At 45.7% G+C, this 23007-nt stretch overlaps 1 long non-coding RNA gene across 1 annotated transcript; it reads right to left on the bottom strand.

Annotated features, from left to right (window-relative positions):
- Nucleotides 1-295: 295 nt before the first annotated feature.
- Nucleotides 296-22792, bottom strand: LOC121552868. Its single transcript, XR_005997308.2, has 6 exons — nt 22609-22792; nt 13637-13665; nt 13304-13433; nt 10922-11075; nt 5612-5719; nt 296-456 (listed from the first exon to the last, which is right to left on the bottom strand). It is a non-coding gene; the product is annotated as an uncharacterized LOC121552868 (long non-coding RNA).
- Between the last annotated feature and the right edge of the window lie 215 nt (nt 22793-23007).

Below are 23007 nucleotides of genomic sequence, written 5' to 3'. Positions count from 1 at the left end.
ACAGGTGTGAATAATAAAGACAGGACTAGTGTGACACAGAAACATCGATCGGTGGCAGCTAGTACTCCGGTGACGACGAATGCCGAAGACTGCCCGAGCAAGGAGGAGGGGCAGCCACGGCTGTATCCGTGACAGTACCCCCCCGAACGACGCGCTGCTCCAGCCGTGCGTCAACACCGGCCTCGGGGACGGCCAGGAGGACGCGGAGCAGGGCGAGTCGGATGACGACGATGGAACTCCCTTAAAAGGAGGGATCGAGGATGTCCCTCCTGGGAACCCAGCTCTGTTCCTCCGGACCGTACCCCTCCCACTCCACGAGATACTGCAGGCCTCCAACCCGACGCCTCGAATCCAGGATGGAACAGACCGAGTACGCCGTTGCCACCTCAATGTCCAATGGGTTGCGGAGGAACCTCCTGCACCTCAGACTCCTGGAGCGGACCAGCTACCACCAGCCTGAGGAGAGACACATGGAACGAGGGGTTAGTACGGTAATCAGGGGGGAGCTGTAACCTAGAACAAACCTTGTTCTACCTCCTCAGGACTTAAAAGGGCCCCACAAACCGCCGACCCAGCTTCCGGCAGGGCAGGCGAAGGGGCAGGTTTCGGGTCGAGAGCCAGACCCGGTCACCCGGTGCATACACCGGAGCCTCACTGCGGTGGCGGTCGGCACTCGCCTTCTGTCTCCTATTAGCCCTTTGCAGGCGTACATGGGCAGCGTTCCAGGTCTCCGCCGAGCACCGAAACCATTCATCCACCGCAGGTGCCTCGATCTGGCTCTGATGCCACGGTGCCAGGACCGGCTGGTAACCTAGTACACACTGAAAGGGAGACAGGTCAGTGGAGGAGGGAATTTTGTGCCATCTCTGCCCAGGGGATGTAAACTGACCAATCCCCCTGCAGGTCCTGGCAATACGACCTCAGAAACCTACCCACATCCTCGTTTACTCTCTCCACCTGCCCATTACTCTCGGGGTGAAACCCTGAGGTCAGGATGACAGAGACCCCCAGATGATCCATAAACGCCCTCCAGACCCTCGATGTAAACTGAGGACCCCGATCAGACACTATATCCTCAGGTACCCCGTGTGTAAACAGGGCCTCTGCGGTCTGTAGGGTAGTAGGGAGCCGGGCAAAGGAATGAGACGACAGGACTTAGAAAACCGATCCGTAACAAAGTCCACCGATAGGTGTGACCACGGCAGTTGTGGAACGGGGAGAGGTTGTAATTGACTTCTGGGCAGGTGTCTAGGTGCCTTGCACTGGGCGCACACCGAACAGGAAGAAACATAAATCCTCACGTCCTGAGCTAAGGTAGGCCACCAGTACTTCCCACTAAGACAGCGCACTGTCCGACCGATGCCAGGATGGCCAGAAGAGGGTGACGTGTGAGCCCAATAGATCAAACGATCGGGAACATCAGACGGAACGTACACACGACCCACTGGACACTGGGGGGGGGAGTGGGCTCCGTGCGTAACGCCCGCTCGATGTCCGCGTCAACCTCCCATACCACAGGGGCCACCAGACAAGAAGCCGGAAGTATGGGAGTGGGCTCCCTGGTCCGCTCCTCTGAGTCATACAGCCGGGACAGAGCGTCTTCCTTAGCATTCTGGGAACCTGGTCTATATGATAGGGTGAACACAAAACGCGTGAAAAACATGGCCCACATTGCCTGACGAGGATTCAGTCTCCTCGCTGCCTGTATGTACTCCAGATTGTGGTGGTCAGTCAAAATGAGAAAAGGGTGTTTAGCCCCCTCAAGCCAATGTCTCCACACCTTAAGAGCTTTACCAACAGCTAACAGCTCCCGATCCCCCACATCATAGTTTTGCTCCGCCGGGCTGAGCTTCTTCGAAAAGATATCACAGGGGCGGAGTTTGGGAGGCGTACCCGAGCGCTGAGACAGTACAGCTCCTAAACCAGCCTCGGACGCGTCCACCACGACTGTGAATTGCAAGGAAGGATCCGGATGAGCCAGCACAGGAGCCGAGGTGAACAGCGCCTTCAGCTGACCAAAAGCCATGTTCGCCTCAGCTGACCACTGCAGGCGCACCGGTCCGCCCTTTAGCAAAGAGGTGATGGGAGCTACTACCTGGCCAAAGCCCAGGATACATTTCCGGTAGTAGTTGGCAAAACCCAAAAATCGCTGCATCTCTTTTACCGTGGTAGTAGTCGGCCAATTACGCACGGCTGAAATGCACACTCCATCTCGACCCCTGACTCTGACAAGCGGTATCCTAAGAAAGAGACTGACTGTTTGAAGAACATACATTTTGCAAATGTATAACATATTGTACGAATTGCAATTCATAACATACAGTATCATATGGAATAGATGGACATCCACAAATGAATACATACCATACGAAATGCAACATATAATACTAATTGAAGTGTCCCGGATGTAAGTTTACTATGAGTCCAGGTTGATATAAGGCAGCGCTGATGATAGTCTTTTACTGCTGCTTTATTACCTTTAGTCCAATCCTCCCTGGACCCTTTCCCACCATCAACAGCTCTTAAATGGGGTAGTCAAATAGTGGCTCCATTCAATCAGACAGGAATGGATCACTGCAGCGATAGCCCATGATTACACACAATTAGATTTCATTACAGTTTCTCACTACAGGCTTAACTACAGACTTCCATTACATTCATTAACTACAGGAGGCCTTGACTCAGGTCCCTGGTACTATGCTACAGGGAAAATGGGAATACGAGGAAAAAGAGCTCAGATTTAGACTGAAAATATATTATTAATAAAATTAGATTGACAGACAAACCCTCAGACAAAGTATAAACTCATTGGATCAGAGACAAACATAACACATGGTGTATACCTGATATACAGAAAGCATGCACCTGAAAGTGTGAGATAGAAAAGGAACGGTGGCAAGAAAGGCAGAAGATAAGGAGAATGAATGAACAGGAAAAACCCTAAAGTGCTATAGGTTTGCAATGACGCAGTGTATGAGTTCTATAAGAACCTTCAAGTCAGTCCTCAGTTTACAGTGTATTCACACTAAATATGCATATACAAATACAAGTAAAAACATATTTACAAGTTCTAGCAAAATATAATTTATTTTTCCTTCTCAAAAAAAGTTGAATATAAAAAAATGGTGGTCCTTTGTAGCTCCGTTGGTAGAGCATGGCGCTTGTAACGTCACGGTAGTGTGTTCAATTCCCGGGACCATCCATACGTAAAATGCATGCACGCATGACTGTAAGTCGCTTTGGATAAAATAATCTTCTAAATGGCATAATACTATTACACAATGGGCTTACTGTCAAACAAAATCAGCCAATCACATTCCTTGGGGCTGGATCCTACCTTGAGATCCACTCCTGTAACTCAAACTTTCATGCAAATCTAATTTTGACATGCATGTTCCGTGTGTGGATTCCAAGTTAGAATGAAGCCCTAATATTAGTGGAGTGGAGAGTGGAGCACATTGCAGTACTGAGGGGGATCTCCAGGTAGCAGACCTCCAGGAACCCTATAGCTTCTCTGTGGTGTGTCTAACAGCGCTGGCCTCCCCCTGGCTGTCTGTGGCTTCCTGGCTGAACATGGTGCTGAACTGGGCCTGGCTCTCCTGCACCATCTTGTTAATGTGAGAACTGTTCATGGCCCAGAGGCAGTGGTCTCTCACCAGGCCTGCCTGGCCCCCAGACAACACATTTACATTACAGTCATTTAGCAGACGCTCTTATCCAGAGCGACTTACAGTTAGTGAGTGCATACATCTTTATTTTTTTCATACTGGCCCCCCATGGGAAACGAACCCACAACCCTGGCGTTGCAAACGCCATGCTCTACCAACTGAGCTACATCCCTGCCGGCCATTCCCTCCCCTACCCTGGACGACGCTGGGCCAATTGTGCGCCGCCCCATGGGTCTCCCGGTCACGGCCAGCTACGACAGAGCCTGGAGTCGAACCAGGATCTCTAGTGGCACAGCTAGCACTGCGATGCAGTGCCTTAGACCACTGCGCCACTCGGGAGAATGCACACAGGTTGGCGTTGAAACTGATCTACAGAGATGAACAGGGTGAGTCAACGCACACTGGGATGATGATATATGTTGATTAAGAGATGGCTCAGTTGTATGCTTGCGACACCAGACCTGTAGGTTTTATTCCTGCATGGGCGACTAAGTCAACTGGATAAAAATGGCCATATTATGTTTGTCCTTTCAAGGAGAAATTATGTCCTCAATTCAACAATCACATATCCACAACTAGAAATATCCCTCACCCACTAAAACATACCTAACCTTTACACAGGGAATGGACAGGGATGAGGGATTAAGGTTAACCTGTCAACCTCTATACCAGGGTTCCCCAACTGGCGGTGGTTTTATTTGGCCCTCTAAGTAACAAAAACGTTTTTTTATTACTATCGTCATTGTTGGACATAAAAGACTGTAAAAACACCAGGAAATCAGCTCCAAGTGATTTTAATTTAAGAAATCTGTACCCAAGTATTCCCACACAGAAGAGACACGTGATCGTATACAAACGTAAGCAAGGTTGTAAATTATTATGTTTTAGTCAAACGTTATATATTTTTGGCCTTCTTGCAATCAATTTGCAGTCTACAAATTATTTGTAATTATGTTTCGGCCCCCGACCATCCGCTCAAGAAAAAAAAATTGTCCTGCGGCTGAATCTAGCTGCTCTATACAGTACCAATAAATAACAGTGTAGTGCTTGAGAGACAGTGGAGATTTAGTCTATCCCGTTAATGCGACCAAATTGCCAGCTGTGCTCTCTGAAGGCATGTTCTCTGAAGGCATGGCTGTCAGACTTAAGCCAGAGGGCTAATGCACTCTGACAGTGTTGCGCTCCAGTGCAACTACCCAGCCGATCGATTCCAATCAGAATATTTGCTTAATCCACAGTCTCTGCTTCCCTAAATGGTCAGACTCATCGGCTCTAGAGTCACTGGCTCTATGACCAATCTCTGGGTTGCTATCACTGTGCCTACATTGGAAATGTTAGTCAATGAGTGACTCATCTATCCAGTAGACTGCTGTGGTCCTCAAAAAGCAGTTTTTGTGAAAACTGGTTTCAATAACTGCCTGAAACCTTTACTTATCATTAACTAACTGAACATGGCAAATAATGCCCACATTTTTTAAAGAAAATGTATTTCAACTAAGACAAAAGGCTCAGTGGTACAACGAGCTAGTTTAAGAAATGACTGCCTTCATGACTAGTGTCCTCTCCTGCTCCCCTCCGTGTCACTTAGGAGAGCCCCGCCCATCTCCACCACTCTATTCGTCACGACCCAGACACCACACATCATGCCTACAGCACTTTTTATTCTCCTCGCATCCCTCCCTCCATCTTTCCATCTCACCACTGAGGCCCGGGGTGACATTTTCCTCATTTTACAGCTCATTACTTTCTGTCTATCTTTATCGCTGCCTGGCCATCAGAGAGTATCTCCTCCTCTCCTCCCTATATCCCAGCTGGGCCTAATGCAGACCAGGGGGTCACAGAGATCACATTCACACAGCATTCAGCCTGGCTGCTCCAGCAATGAAAAACATTACAATGGAAGAGTCGTTCCGTCTTGTGATATTAGGCAGTGTTAGACTCACCTTGGTTAGTGAAGCTAAAGGCATCATGTCCAGGCCTAGTCCCCCTTTGGTCTCTGCAGCCTGCATGTGCTTCCAAGGAGCTCAGTTCTGGACATTCTTAAACGTCCTCTGGAAGAGAAAGTGTTCAATCGAGTCTGATTACGAGCTAAAACATCACAAAATTAAAAACACCCAAACACAGAGCTATTATATACTACTGTATCATAAACTAAAAGTAAATAAAGATTAATATCTCATTATTATCTTTTTGACCATTTCTTCTCTCTCAGTATGAATATGCCTCATCTTCCCTGGCCTATACCTCTGAACTCTGTGAAATAGTGTTTCCCACACTGGACAGTGGGGAGACAGATTGCGGCTAGGGTAGTTCTCCTCTCAGGGGTTGAGTGAGAAGAGCGTTAAGTCAAGTAGCAGGAATAAAGAGCTTACTGCCCTCACCATCGCCAGGCCCCAGTGAGGTGACACACCAGAGGTAATGGGGCACTGGCCTGGTGTGTTGTGGGTAATGGTTGTGCTTAGAAGGCCATGGCCCCATGGCTTTGCTGCATTGGGAGACTCAGGAGTGGTGTGCGTGAGATGTGTGTGTGTGCGGGGCAGCGACAGGGCCGGTGGAGCGGAAGGCAGGGTAACAGATGGAGGAGCCATAGAGAGAGGAGGGGTGGAGAGGGAAAAGGGGAAGGATGGATGGTGGTTTTTAAATTAATGAAGGGTGCAACACTTAATAAAGTCCTAACCCGGGAGTCTGCTGTCACTAGGGGCCACTGCTGGGTGCACTGCTGAGTTGTTGTGGAAACCAACGCCACCAGTGTGAGCATGGATAGCGTTTGCAGATGCTCCCTGGACCCTCAAGTTCATTCAGGTGTGTCTGAGACTAATCTAATAAATCTGTCGGCCTAGTAAGCCACGCGCATGCAAACACACTGGGCGCGTATATTGGTGTGTGGCATTGGTTGCTCAGGGACTGCAGGCTGATCCTGACACACAAAAACACATACAATCCCCTACAATGCAGAGCTTAGGCAGTTTTGTGCAAATATCTGCAAAAAAGCAAAAACATTTTCCAACACATTTTTTATACTTTTACAATTAATGGTTTAACACACACAAACAGCCGAATATGTTTGTGCTGAGATGTAGCAGGGACAGACAGCTGAGACGATCACAGAGTGAGGGGGTCAAAGGATAGCAATGAGCATGGCAAAAATACTGTCCGCTCACTGCTACTCTACCTCAGTCAGTGAGTCAGTCACTGATCTCATCTCATCTCAGTGCTCTCTAAATGGTGACAAGTCATTAAGTGGAGTCCCCCCCACCCCCCCACACCCCACAGACACGAGCGTGCACACTCACCTTATCAGATCCCAAGCAGCTGTGAGAGTGAGATTAAGACAGACAGGGAGTTTTACTCCCCATAGAAAGTATTTTCATTAACTACTCCCTCTGTTCTAACTCTGACCCACCACGTCAATGTCGTGGTAGTGGAGGTAGTACTTCTGTCATTCATTTGCCATTCACCCAGCTCAATATAACATTGATAGGTTTAGGCTACTATGTGATACTCAAATTTTCCCTATACCCATCATGAGGTTGGTACAACCTAGCCTATGAATGAAAGTTTACAACGTAGGTGCACAGGTAGAGAGAAACATTTGAGTAATCTGTAAGCAAGCGGTTTAGCAGTTACACCGGCGGGCCCCCGTGGCAATAAATTAATAAAACCAAAAGCTTAACTTGGAAGAGTTCCAGTGTTGGATAGCCATAGCCAGCTAGCTAACAGAGCATCCCTCTCTGTTTGAGCTGGGTGTTTGAGTAGGCTAAACTAGCTAGCTGCATTCGCTAGTTTAGCCTAGTTTAGCTAGCTGCATTCAAGTAAAAAAATAAAATTGAATTTGTTCAAAACTGCTCAACTATTGTCTTTCTCTCTCTCTGAGTTAACTACTCACCACATTTTATGCTAGCTGTAGCTTATGCTTTCAGTACTAGATTCATTCTCTGATCATTTGATTGGGTGGACAACATGTCAGTTCACGCTGCAAGAGCTCTGACAGGTTGGAGGACATCCTCCGGAAGTTGTCATAATTACTGTGTAAGTCTATGGAAGGGGGTGAGAACCATGAGCCTCCTAGGTTTTGTATTGAAGTCAATATACCCAGAGGAGGACGGACACTAGCTGTCCTCCGGCTACACCATGGTGGTACCTTACAGAGAAGCGGAGTCACTGACCACCTTCCGGAGACACTTGAAACACTACCTCTTTAAGGAATACCTGGAATAGTATAAAGTAATCCTTCTACCCCCCCCCCCCCCCATAAAAAAAAAAGAAACGTGGTTGTCCCACTGGCTATCATAAGTTGAATGCACCAATTTGTATGTCGCTCTGGCTAAGAGCGTCTGCTAAATGATGTAAATGTAAATGAGGCGACAGCAGACCTTCATTGCAACAGTGTGTTTTAATCAATTACAGTGGCTTGCGAAAGTATTCACCGCCCATGGCATATTTCCTATTTTGTTGCCTTACAACCTGGAATTAAAATTGATTATTTGGGGGTTTGTATCATTTGATTTACACAACATGCCTACCACTTTGAAGATGAACACTTATTTCTTGTTTGTTTCACATGAAAAAAATAGACAAAAAAACAGAACTTGAGCGTGCATAACTATTCACCCCCCCAAAGTCAATACTTTGTAGAGCCACATTTTGCAGCAATTACAGCTGCAAGTCTCTTGGGGTATGTCTCTATAAGCTTGGCACGTCTAGCCACTGGGATTTTTGCCCATTCTTCAAGGCAAAACTACTTCAGCTCCATCAATTTGGATGGATTCCACTGGTGTACAGCAATCTTTAAGTCATACCACAGATTCTCAATTGGATTGAGGTCTGGGCTTTGACTAGGCCATTCCAAGACATTTCAATGTTTCCCCTTAAACCACTCAAGTGTTGCTTTAGCAGTATGCTTAGGGTCATTGTCCTGCTGGAAGGTGAACCTCCGTCCCAGTCTCAAATCTCTGGAAGACTGAAACAGGTTTCCCTCAAGAATTTCCCTGTATTTAGCGCCATCCATCATTCCTTCAATTCTGACCAGTTTCTCAGTCCCTGCCGATGAAAAACTTGATGGTGTTCTGGTGGTGATGAGAGGTGTTGGTTTTGCGCCAGACATAGCGCTTTTCTTGATGGCCAAAAAGCTCAATTTTAGTCTCATCTGACCAGAGTACCTTCTTCCATATGTTTGGGGAGTCTCCCACATGCCTTTTTGGCGAACACCAAACGTGTTTGCTTCTTTTTTTCTTTAAGCAATGGCTTTTTTCTGGCCACTCTTCCGTAAAGCCCAGCTCTGTGAAGTGTACTGCTTAAAAGTGGTCCTATGGACAGATACTCCAATCTCCGCTATGGAGCTTTGCAGCTCCTTCAGGGTTATCTTTGGTCTCTTTGTTGCCTCTCTGATTAATGCCCTCCTTGCCTGGTCCGTGAGTTTTTGTGGGCGGCCCTCTCTTGGCAGGTTTGTTGTGGTGCCATATTCTTTCAATTTTTTAATAAAATGGTGCTCCGTGGGATGTTCAAAGTTTCTGATATTTTTTTATAACCCAACCCTGATCTGTACTTCTCCACAATGTCCCTGACCTGTTTGGAGAGCTCCTTGGTCTTCATGGGCCGCTTGTTTGGTGGTGCCCCTTGCTTAGCGGTGTTGCAGACACTGGGGCCTTTCAGAACAGGTGTATATATACTGAGATCATGTGACACTTAAATAAAGTCCAACTGTGTGCAATCTAACTAATTATGTGACTTCTGAAGGTAATTTGTTGCACCAGATCTTATTTAGAGGCTCCATAGCAAAGTAGGTGAATACATAAGCACGCACCACTTTACCGTTATTTATTGTTTTGAATTTTTTGAAACAAGTAATTTTTTTCATTTCACTTCACCAATTTGGACTATTTTGTGTATGTCCATTACAGGAAATCCAAATATAAATCCATTTAAAATTACAGGTTGTAATGCAACAAAATAGGTAAAAACGCCAAGGGGGATGAATAGTCCCGTGTAGCACAGTTGGTAGAGCATGGCGCTTGCAACGCCAAGGTTGTGGGTTTGATTCCCACGGGGGACCAGTATGAACATGTATGCACTCACTAACTGTAAGTCGCTCTGGATAAGAGCGTCTGCTAAATTACGTAAATGTAAAATACTTTTGCAAGGCACTGTATTTGATGACATGTGAATATATTTAGTATAGTTTTATCTAAAATTGATAACTTTAATGTTTCACAATTTTTCTTTATACTGTATTCATTGTTGTGCAAGTCAATGTATTTTGGGAGATATCGGTGTGTGGTGTGAGGCAGGGCCGGATAGGGTACGTACAAATCTGCGCTCGATGAATCGTTTGAGGTAGCAAGGGTTGTTGAACAGGTTGGGTAGTAGGATCATGATCATGTCTCCTACCATGTATATCTCCCACCATGTCTGCAGTCACAGCTGTTTAGCCAATCAAATATAGACAGGCTCTGCAGAAATACCAAGGTAGACCAATCAGCACAAAAAAGGTGGGTCGGTCAACAGATGGTGTGCAGCCCAATATGAACTCAACACCTAGGCTGTGTCCAGTAAGTTTTTACATTCTGGAACGTTCAATTGAACGAAAACGGTGCTGTACTGAACGACCAGTTGAAAAGGGGAGGGGTTGGGTTGTGGGTTGGGGAACACTGTCAGCATGGCCACTTCCCTTTACATATGTCACTCATTGCTTCAAGCCACACCACGCCACACCCTACAAATGGGAGACAAACATACCTCAAAGTCTGTTCAAGAATGTACAAGAACGTTTTGGGGAAACATGCCGTTCAGTACAAACTCTTCCGCAACGTAGCAAATGTTCAAGCGAACTGAACGTACCTCTAGTCCCTATCCCGTCAGTTGATCTGAAAGGATTGAATAGGTATAAGCAATCTACAGAAGTGTATAAGGGTAGAGACTACAGTGGAATAGGTTTATATTTCTGCCCCAGTTCCCCACATGGTCCCTTTCCGTGGCACCAGAAATAGTGGCTTGAAGCCCAGGTACCCTGAGTCAAAGTAATGGAGTCCATGTTGGCCAAACCTGGAGGGGGACATGCGAAATTAGTCATGTCCCCTGACAAAACATACCAAGAACAAAGCACTATATAATACAATAGAGCAGAATAGAAAAGAACAAGGTATCGATTACACAAGCAAAAGACGCAAGGAAGGGGAAAGAGAGGGAGGATAGGAGACGACAATGGAGGTAAGATATTACTAGATTCAGAGGGAAAAGAGGAGAGAGGGACTCACATGGCGTAGGTACTCTCCTGAGAGATGGAGACCCCAGGCCAGTGCAGGGGCCAGGCCGCCTCGGTGGAGAGGAAGAGCTTGAAGGACTGGCAGGGCTCCCAGGTCCTCCTCAGGTCCCACATCGTTACCATCCCCTGCCATCACCATGAGGTCTCTAGGAGAGGGATGGGCAGAGGGGAGAAGAGATGAGGGGAGCACAATGGAGGAGAGGAAAGAAAAAGTAATAGAACAGGAGGGAGGATAGGAGACATTAGTGGAGCTGATGGAGAGTAGAAAAGGTGGAGAGAAGATGGCAGGCAGTCTAATCACAAGAGAGGGAAATGAAGGAGGAAGAAAAGGTGGGCGTGGACAGCTCCAGTCTGCCCAGTGTCCTGTACAGTAGCTCTTTATTGTCCCTCATTAAAACTAGGGCCGGGACGATACCAGTATCGCAATATTTTTTTCCGTGCCAAAAATGAAAACACGAAGCAGATCATACTGTTTGGTCCTTTAAAAACCTGTTGTATGTCAAATATTGTGGAAAATATATAAATGTGACTCTGGATGACAAGATAATTATGTATATTTCCAACATTAGGGCTGTTTTCCTCAAGAAGTTAAATCCGCTTTGTGTTTTGTGTTTTGTTTCCCTGCCACGATACTAACGAGTATCGCGATACTGGTATCGCCCCGGCCCTAATTAAAACCCAGTAAGACAGATAAGATGGATGCCTGCCCCCTGCCAAACAACCCAGAGCAGGGCCCCAAGTGCCTCCATAACACCAGCCCATAGACTGGAGAATAACTGGCTGTTATGGCCTATCAATGTTACACTCTAACCCGTGACTCCTGATATCTTTACAGCTTTCGAATAAAGATTATCCTCACACATAACCCTGGTGCTTTAAGCTGCTGGTGGTTGTTCAGTATGCAGCAGACTGAGGAGTGAGATGGGATGGGGTTCACCTAGCCTTCTAACTCTTCTAGTTAATTAGATTTATCTGCGCTGTTACACAGGAGAAGCATGGCCCGGGAGGCTACGATTATTTTAGACTTTACTACAGGGGTAAATAAGTGTTTCATTAAAGATGCTATGAGAGGGAAGGGCAGGCACTGAGCAGTAGCCAATAAACTCAGTGGTGTTGTTTGGGAACAGACCAGGTCCCAACCCTTTAGTCCATGGGATGTAATAGTGAACATACAGTTACAGTCACAGAGAGCTCAGAGACATTAATCTCCCCATTCTCGGTGTGAAACTTCCAGAGAAGCAGTCTTTAGCGTGCTTCCACTACCAGTGCCTTCGTGAGACTATTTGACCAGGATGGTCCGGCCCCTGGCCATAGGTACGTACCCTCTAGTCTAGAGTCTGCCCCCAACAGAGCATCTGTAGTGGGGCTGGAGTGACAGCTGAGTGTCCCCCCACCCCTCCCTACCCCACCCTCACACGTGCACATGTTTACATGAATCACAACATCACCGAGCGCAACGGAGTGAAATTACATCTTCATTCCCTTCCTTCCCCTCTTCATTCCCTATTGCCACCATCGGTTTACCTCTCCGCTCCACTTCCATCCTCCAATAAGGCAGATGGGAGTGTGTTTTAGCTCAGAGACAGTGTGTGGTTATTACAATTGCATAGCTATCACCATGAGCTGTGAGTGTGTATGAATGTTTATAAAGTGTGTGTATGAATGTGTGAGCCTTTCTCCAGCAGCCTGCCACCCTGCCCTACAGCAGACTCAGACAGCTGCATGGTGCAGCGTGGAACTCACAGCCGGAAGGTCACTGCTTTTTACGGTCCACGACCATATTGGATTGTTGGGGATGAAAACAAGGCTACATGTTCAGAATGGCAATGATGGCTGGTTACTCCGATGCAGGCAGTAATGTAGCCTACCTCACTGGGACTCAGTCTGATAATGTAAGCCTTACACTGGTCAATATACCACGGCTAAGGGCTGTATCCAGGCACTCTGCGTTGCATCGTGCGTAAGAACCGCCCTTAGCCGTGATATATTGCCCATATACCACAAACCCCAGAGGTGCGTTATTGCTATTATAAACGGGTTACCAACGTAATTAGAGGAGTAAAAATAAATGTTTTGTCATACCCGTGGTACACGGTCTGATATACCACGGCTGTCAGCCAATCATCATTGCCTTATTGCTTAAGTATAATGTTTACAAAAACCCAGACATGTCGGTCAACCTCACTGACTATAAGAATGGGGCTCATAATCCAATGTTTACTCAAGTGAGTGCCAAATGTACTGTAGTTTTAACAGAATCAGACTAGTACTTCTAGACTACATGTTGCCCCACCAAATCGCTACCAATCCTTGATTAAATGAATAACAATCAATGAGACACAGATGTACTGAATGCTACGGTGTTGTTGAGTACCATCATAGAAGCCAGCAGCAAGGATGTTGTGAGGTTTAACAGGCAGCCAGTCCATGGAGAGGACCTGGTTAGTCTTTTCATCATGGTTGGCCTTGAAGGAGCCTCTCTTCAGGGTGATCACACCATGTACCTACAGACACACATGGAAGGATAAGAATGAGATTTGTACACATCAGCAGGACAAGCATATCATAAGATTTAAAATAAAACATTGTGTGTGCGTGTGGCTGGACAGTGACTTCTATTTCTCAGAATTGCTGCGAGTTGAAGATTACAGTTCAACTTGCCATACAGCTGTGTTTTGTGAGGATGAGAGAATAGATATTAGCCTACCTGGCAGATCAGTGCTGGGCTGGCTCCACCTATTGGGAAACACATAAAGTCTTTATTAACTTTATGATTATTGATGGGAAGATTATAACTCAATACATGAACACAGATTTATTACTGACTGTAATTAAACAAACTGGGCTATGTGGCGTGCAAACACACACACAAACATAACCCATCTAAAATCAACACTCTCATTCACCCTGCAGTCAGATAGCACTAAGACAGGGAGAGAGAGAGACATGGAGCTGAGGAATCATAGTAGCTCTCCAAAGCCAGTCTGTCGTTTAAGATGGAATCGGCTAGCCGTCAGAATCCCAGGCCGTGTCTGTCCGCTCTGTGATATGGATGTGCAAAGTCAGGGCCCAGGGCCGTTCAATCACTGAGAAGACATGGCACTACTCCGTCTGACTCCTGTTTTTCAATAGAAGTACACACTCCAAGTCTGACTCTGAACATTCTCCTGGCATCACACCAGATCTGACTGGACCTTTATCTGACGGGCCTCTCTGCTGGCCTTAACCCAAACCCAAAGAACCGGTCTCCTTTCCTGGATGTGCCAAGTGATCTGGATCGCTTTCATTGCATTAATTATTACTTTGTTGCTCAGAATGTTTGTGCACTACTTTACTCTACTTGCAAAATGTCCTATATTTGCTATAAATGCTCAAATGTTTATTATATTCTACGGAGCCATTTACTTTATGTTCAAATTGTTATCTTTTATTATTTCTTATTGTTGTTGTATTGTCGAGAAGAAACCTGTGAGCATTTCGTTGGACGGTGTATACCATGTGTATCCTGTACATACGACTAATAAAACTTGAAACTGAAACTAGGGCACGAGACAGGCGGGCAGGATCCTATTGGCTCGGCCACTTAAAGTGGACTAATACGGAGGCATTTATGTGGCTGAATCTTTACTTATTACAAAGGCTGTAAAAACAGCATGGGGTTAGTTAGACAAAAGGACATGGACTGTGGAATATGTACAATAATGGAGAAATGCTAATGACACTTTATAGCTAACAGGAGGGATACAGCACTGGTTAGGGGATTTCAGGTCCTCCTTTGGTCTCCACATTGAACAGTCCACCTCTGCACCCACCCCCTTCAGGTCGATACAGCATCATGCCTCACTGCCCCCGCACCCCACCTTCGACCCCCTCCACCCACACCTCCCCAAACCCAGCAGCCTCCCTTCCCAATAGGCTGGTTTAGGCCTGTGTGAGTGACAGGTCTGGGGGAGAAAGGTGTCAGGTACTAGGCTGAAATTCATGGCTTCCAACACTAACAACTGCGTAGCGATGCATCTTCTTTGTCATTTCAATTATATAGATCCTTGTCTAATGGAAACTAAATTATCTCCATTGAGCAAGAAGGAGGAGGAGACAGGTTCTTTGTTTTCACCAACCAGGTTTTTTACGGGCACTTTCACGCACACCAAAAGCTATCTATAATTATCTGCCCCAAACAGTTTAGCAGACGGTGAGCACACACTCACGTGCACACGCATCTGAACCCTTAACCATCTCACTTCTGCACAGAGACAAGGCTGGCTCACATCATTACTAAATTACAGTGATGGCATTACAGAATGGGATTTTTTATGAACTCATTTGCATTTCATCCAGCCACTGTGGCAGGTTTTCTATCAGTCTGTTAAAAGCCCCTATTTCTCCCCTCTCTCTAGCTCCATGTAGAGTAAATTCACTACTTTCTCTCTCCCGATCTCTCTTAGCCTCACACCTGGCCCTCCATACAGGCAGCACCAGGGGCCCTAAATGTCACTCGTCACTCAGGTGTGGCTGCCCTGACCGCTGTGACTCTAAAGGGGGGGGTCATAGTTCAGCTTAGTGACCCAGCTAGGCTCTCCCAGATGAGGTCTTGGCAGGACATGAAGGATGGCTAGCCAGGGCCCAATGTTCCCTCTCAACGGTCCAAAAACCTCAATGTAACCTCCCAGGGCACTGACCATGTAATCTTTTCATCCCCCATCTCTGAGCCTGGGGGAGGGCGAGGCTGATGTGAAAGGAACTGTGTACAATGAGGCAGAAAACAATTAACTGGATAGAAAGGGCACTAAAAGAGAAAAAGAACAGACAGGCATTTTAGGCAGTGAAAAAATAAAAACGCAACGCTGCATCAACAAACTGCTCCATAAAAGTTAACCCCAACCTGATATACTGAAGGGAGCATTCTAAACCCATGGTCAAAAGATGACTCCAGCTTTCTGAGCTGCCTATATAAGGCTGACAAACGCCTAAAGCTGTGATCCTACAGACCTAAAACCTTTGAGGCGGATCGATAATGATGACTGATGTTATAGAGAGAGAAAAAAGCTAAGAAGAGAAAATCCTGACTCTGGACAAAAGAACCCTCAGGTTCATGAATCACTCTCTCTGCAGTGCTGCTCTTATCTCCTGGAGTGAGCCCTGCCCTTTGTGTGTGTGTACCAGTGTGTGAAATGGTACATTTGCTTCTGTTGTTTGGAATAATCTAATTAGAATATGCATTCAAACTGACTTTAAGTCGCGAAAACTGTGGGATGCAGCAGGTATTTTCTAGTGTAAATGATGGATGGGCCAGATAAACATGTCATCAACCTAATGACTGTAGTCTTTATTACATCGCCCGAGGCTGATGAGTCTCATAAGGGAGTAGTAGACTGTAGAAAAGGGCAGTGTCACCATACGTAAAAATGTATGCACACATGACTGTAAATCGCTTTGGATAAAAGCGTCTGCGAAATGGCATATTATTATTAATATATCCCTAATCTATCTACTATAACTGTTGTAACTGCCAAGCACTCACTGTTGCTACACATTACAAAGTCCTGTCATCTTTAAAACCCTGTGAATCCATTATGATGGAGTGAATGGATATCCTAGGGCTTAATGCGTTGATGATCATAGCCTGAAGATCGATGTTTCATAAAACATATGCACCTCATGATAAACACACTGTAATGCAGAGTTTGATACTGCTATGGAGTACAGTGCCTTGCAAAAGTATTCATCCCCCTTGGCGTTGTTCCTATTTTGTTGCATTACAACCTGTAATTTAAATGGATTTCATGCAGTGGACATAAACAATATAGTCCAAATTGGTGAAGTGAAATGAAAAAAATAACTTGTTTAAAATAAAAAAAATACATAACGGGAAAGTGGTGCATGCATATGTATTCACCCCCTTTGCCATGAAGCCGCTAAATAAGATCTGGTGCAACCAATTACCTTCAGAAGTTAAATAAAGTCCACCTGTGTGCAATCTAATTGTCACATGATCTGTCACATGATCTCAGTATATATACACACACCTGTTATGAAAGGCCTCAGAGTCTGCAACACCACTAAGCAAGGGGCACCACCAAGCAAGTGGCACCATGAAGACCAAGGAGCTCTCCAAGCAGGTCAGGGACAAAGTTGTGGAGAAGTACAGATCAGGGTTGGGTTGTAAAAAAATATCAGAAACTTTGAACATCCCACAGAGCACCGTTAAATCCATTATTAAAAAATTGAAAGAATATGGCACCACAACAAACCTGCCAAGAGAGTGGCGCAGTGGTCTAAGGCACTGCAACGCAGTGCTAACTGTGCCACTAGAGATCCTGGTTCGAATCCAGGCTCTGTCGCAGCCGGCCGCGACCGGGAGACTCATGGGCTGCGCACAATTGGCCCAGCGTCGTCCAGGGTAGGGGAGGGAATGGCCGGCAGGGATGTAGCTCAGTTGATAGAGCATGGTGTTTGCAACGCCAGGGTTGTGGGTTCGATTCCCACGGGGGGCCAGTATAAAAAAAAAAAAAATGTATTCACTAACTAAGTCGCTCTGGATAAGAGCGTCTGCTAAATGACGTAAAATGTAAATGTAAATGTAAAGAGAGGGCCGCCCACCAAAACTCACAGACCAGGCAAGGAGGGCATTAATCAGAGGCAACAAAGAGACCAAAGATAATCCTGAAGGAGCTGCAAAGCTCCACAGCGGAGATTGGAGTATATGTCCATAGGACCACTTTAAGCAGTACACTTCACAGAGCTGGGCTTTACAGAAGAGTGGCCAGAAAAAAAGCCATTGCTTAAAGAAAAAAATAAGCAAAAAGGCATGTTGGAGACTCCCCAAACATATGGAAGAAGGTACTCTGGTCAGATGAGACTAAAATTGAGCTTTTTGGCCATAAAGGAAAACGCTATGTCTGGCGCAAACCCAACACCTCTCATCACCCCGAGAACACCATCCCCACAGTGAAGCATGGTGGTGGCAGCGTCATGCTGTGGGGATGTTTTTCCATCGGCAGGGACTGGAAAACTGGTCAGAATTGAAGGAATGATGGATGGCGCTAAATACAGAGAAATTCTTGAGGGAAACCTGTTTCAGTCTTCCAGAGATTTGAGACTGGGACGGAGGTTAACCTTCCAGCAGGACAATGACCCTAAGCACACTGCTAAAGCAACACTTGAGTGGTTTAAGGGGAAACATGTAAATGTCTTGGAATGGCCTAGTCAAAGCCCAGACCTCAATCCAATTGAGAATATGTGGTATGACATAAAGATCGCTGTACACCAGTGGAATCCATCCAACTTGAAGGAGCTGAAGCAGTTTTGCCTTGAAGAATGGGCAAAAATCCCAGTGGCTAGATGTACCAAGCTTATAGAGACATACAGTTGAAGTTGGAACTTTACATACACCTTAGCCAAATACATTTAAACTCAGCGTTTCACAATTACTGACTGTTAATCCTAGTAAAAATTCCCTGTCTTAGGTCAGTTAGGATCTCCACTTTATTTTAAGAATGTGAAATGTCAGAATAATAGTAGAGAGAATGATTTATTTCAACTTCTATTTCTTTCATCACATTCCCAGTGGGTCAGAAGTTTACATACACTCAATTAGTATTTGGTAGCATTGCCTTTAAATTGTTTAACTTGGGTCAAACGTGTCGGGTAGCCTTCCACAACCTTCCCACAATAAGTTGGGTGAATTCTGGCCCATTCCTCCTGACAGAGCTGGTGTAACTGAGTCAGGTTTGTAGGACTCCTTGCTCACACACGCTTTTTCAGTTCTGCCCACAACTTCTCTATATGATTGAGGTCAGGGCTTTGTGATGGCCACTCCAATACCTTGACTTTGTTGTCCTTAAGCCATTTTGCCACAACTTTGGAAGTATGCTTGGGGTCATTGTCCATTTGGAAGACCCATTTGCGACCAAGCTTTAACTTCCTGACTGATGCCTTGAGATGTTGCTTCAATATATCCACATCATTTTCCTTCCTCATGATGCCATCTATTTTGTGAAGTGCACCAGTCCCTCCTGCAGCAAAGCACCCCCACAGCATGATGCTGCCACCCCCGTGCTTCACGGTTGGGATGGTGTTCGTCGGCTTGCAAGCATCCCCCTTTTTCCTCCAAACATAACCATGGTCATTATGGCAAAACAGTTCTTTTTTTGTTTCATCAGACCAGAGGACATTTCTCCAAAAAGTACGATCTTTGTCCCCATGTGCAGTTGCAAACCGTAGTCTGGCTTTTTAATGGTGGTTTTGGAGCAGTGGCTTCTTCCTTGCTGAGCGGCCTTTCAGGTTATGTTGATATAGGACTCGTTTTACAGTGGATATAGATACTTTCGTACCTGTTTCCTCCAGCATCTTCACAAGGTCCTTTGCTGTTGTTCTGGGATTGATTTGTTCTTTTCGCACCAAAGTACGTTCATCTCTAGGAGACGGAATGCATCTCCTTCCTGAGCGGTATGACGGCTGCGTGGTCCCATAGTGTTTATACTTGCATACTATTGTTTGAACAGTTGAACGTGGTATTTTAAGGCTTTTGGAAATTGCTCCCAAGGATGAACCAGACTTGTGGAGGTCTACCATTTTTTTTCTGGGGGTCTTGGCTGATTTCTTTAGATGATGTCAAGCAAAGAGGCACTGAGTTTGAAGGTAGGCCTTGAAATACACTGCTCAAAAAAATTAAGGGAACACTAAAATAACACATCCTAGATCTGAATGAATGAAATAATCTTATTAAATACTTTTCTTTACATAGTTGAATGTGCTGACAACAAAATCACACAAAAAATTTCAATGGAAATCAAATGTATCAACCCATGGAGGTCTGGATTTGGAGTCACCCTCAAAATTAAAGTGGAAAACCACACTACAGGCTGATCCAACTTTGATGTAATGTCCTTAAAACAAGTCAAAATGAGGCTCAGTAGTGTGTGGCCTCCACGTGCCTGTATGACCTCCCTACAACGCCTGGGCATGCTCCTGATGAGGTGGCGGATGGTCTCCTGAGGGATCTCCTCCCAGACCTGGACTAAAGCATCCGCCAACTCCTGGACATTCTGTGGTACAGTGGATGGAGCGAGACGATGTCCCAGATGTGCTCAATTGGATTCAGGCCTGGGGAACGGGCGGGCCAGTCCATAGTGTCAATGTCTTCCTCTTGCAGGAACTGCTGACACTCCAGCCACATGAGGTCTAGCCTTGTCTTGCATTAGGAGGAACCCAGGGCCAACCGCACCAGCATATGGTCTCACAAGGGGTCTGAGGATCTCATCTCGGTACCTAATGGCAGTCAGGCTATCTCTGGTGAGCACATGGAGGGCTGTGCAGCCCCCCAAAGAAATGCCACCCCACACCATGACTGACCCACCGCCAAACCGGTCATGCTGGAGGATGTTGCAGGCAGCAGAACGTTCTCCACAGCATCTCCAGACTGTCACGTCTGTCACATGTGCTCAGTGTGAACCTGCTTTCATCTGTGAAGAGCACAGGGCGCCAGTGGCGAATTTGCCAATCTTGGTGTTCTCTGGCAAATGCCAAACGTCCTGCACGGTGTTGGGCTGTAAGCACAACCCCCACCTGTGGACGTCGGGCCCTCATACCACCCTCATGGAGTCCGTTTCTGACCGTTTGAGCAGACGCATGCACATTTGTGGCCTGCTGGAGGTCATTTTGCAGGGCTCTGGCAGTGCTCCTCCTTGCACAAAGGCGGAGGTAGCAGTCCTGCTGCTGGGTTGTTGCCCTCCTATGGCCTCCTCCACGTCTTCTGAGGTACTGGCCTGTCTCCTGGTAGCGCCTCCATGCTCTGGACACTACGCTGACAGACACAGCAAACCTTCTTGCCACAGCTCGCATTGATGTGCCATCCTGGATGAGCTGCACTACCTGAGCCACTTGTGTGGGTTGTAGACTCCGTCTCATGCTACCACTAGAGTGAAAGCACCGCCAGCATTCAAAAGTGACCAAAACATCAGCCAGGAAGCATAGGAACTGAGAAGTGGTCTGTGGTCACCACCTGCAAAACCAGTCCTTTATTGGGGGTGTCTTGCTAATTGCCTATAATTTCCACCTGTTGTCTATTCCATTTGCACAACAGCATGTGAAATGTATTGTCAATCAGTGTTGCTTCCTAAGTGGACAGTTTGATTTCACAGAAGTGTGATTGACTTGGAGTTACATTATGTTGTTTAAGTGTTCCCTTTATTTTTTTTGAGCAGTGTACATCCACAGGTACACCTCCAATTGACTCAAATGATGTCAATTAGCCTATCAGAAGCTTCTAAAGCCATGGCATAATTTTCTGGAGTTTTCCAAGCTGTTTAAAGGCACAGTAAACTTACTGTATGTAAACTTCTGACCCACTGGAATTGTGATACAGTGAAATAATCTGTCTAAACAATTGTTAGAAAAATTACTTGTGTCATGCACAAAACAGATGTCCTAACCGACTTGCCAAAACTATAGTTTGTTAACAAGAAATTTGTGGAGTGGTTGAAAAACAAGTTAATGACTCCAACCTAAGTGTATGTAAACGTCCGCCTTCAACTGTACCCCAAGAGACTTGCAGGTGTAATTGCTGCAAAAGGTGGCGCTACAAAGTATTGACTTTGGGGGGTGAATAGTTATGCACGCTCAAGTTGTGTTTTGTCTTGTTTGTTTCACACAAAAAAATGTATTTTGCATCTTCAAAGTGGTAGGCATGTTGTGTAAATGAACTGATACAAAACCATTCTAATTCCAGGTTGTAAGGCAACAAACTAGGAAAAATGCCAAGGGGGATGAATACTTTTGCAAGCCACTGTACATGTCGATGGCACGTTGGAGTGTATTGCCTTGTAGACAGATTTGAACGCTCCAGTAAATGGGGGAAATGGGAGCTCTTACAGACAGACTGGGATGACAGAATGTGGTTGGAGAGCGGAATCAGTGAAGGATGACTTCAGGCAAGCAATTCTCTCTTGTTCTCGCTCGCTCTGCCTCCCTCCATTTCTCCTACCATCCCCTCCCTCGGTCTCTCTCTCTACTGCAGAGATTCATTGAAAATCATAGGAGGATGAGCACACGCGCACACAGTGTTAGATGTGTGAGGATGCAGTGTTCGTGGTGTGGAGAGTCCATGCATCAGCGGAACAATAGGAGAATAATGCAGTAGGGGGAAGCCCAGCGACTATTCCTTTGGTTACAGATCATGTGATCCCAGGGGAGAGATGGAGATATGGAGAGGCAGGGACAGAAATGTTTAGGGTGATAATATGGATCATAGAAATATTCCGATAGTAAATAGCCTAAGGCATAGATGGGTTGGTTGCTTAGCAACAAAACCGATGCGTGCGCAACTATGGAGCAAAACAGACTGGGTTGGCTTAGTTTGTTGACAACATGCAAACAATTTTTTTCTCCAATGTTTGTTGAAAACATAAATAAAGTTGCACAATGAGAACTTGTTGTCTCAAATACATCGTTACAGTTATAGATTAGCTAGCGAATTTTAGCCATATTAGCATAGACGTGACAGCAGCGCACAATTGGCCCAGTGTCGTCCGGGTTTGGCCGGTGTAGGCCGTCATTGTAAATAAGAATTTGTTCTTAACTGACTTGCCTAGTTAAATAAAGGTAAAATAAAATAAATCTCAAATAAAGTCAAAATAAGACATGGTATCAAGATAAAACTACGTGAAACGAGCCACTTACGATTCCCCACATGGCAGCTTCTTGTCATTGTTGCTAGCTATCTGGCCATCCAGAATCACAACACACGGCCTTCTGCCCCATTGAAGCGTGCGCATCGTTTGTGACGTTCTCAGCTAACCCGTCTATATGATGTAATAATAACACATGATTTTTATGTGTACTTACATAAAACAAAGATGAAGCAAATGTGGATTTATTTGACTTGAAAAAATAAATACATTGCGACTTCAACGAGCAGCATGAAAACAGATTTAAAAAGACTTCCAGCTTTTCTGCAGGACCAAGTTCAGGCTGTTGAATGACAATACTGCTGCCTTCTGGAGCAACACATACATTGCAACTACAACACCAGAGTATAAGGTTTGATTCAGGCATATATTAATGATATAGCTAATATAT

The sequence above is a fragment of the Coregonus clupeaformis genome, chromosome 36 (genome assembly GCF_020615455.1).
Source record: "Coregonus clupeaformis isolate EN_2021a chromosome 36, ASM2061545v1, whole genome shotgun sequence".
Classification (NCBI taxonomy): Eukaryota; Metazoa; Chordata; class Actinopteri; order Salmoniformes; family Salmonidae; genus Coregonus; species Coregonus clupeaformis.
The sequence above is the reverse complement of the archived record's forward strand: the minus strand, read 5'-3'. Positions and strand labels throughout refer to the sequence as shown.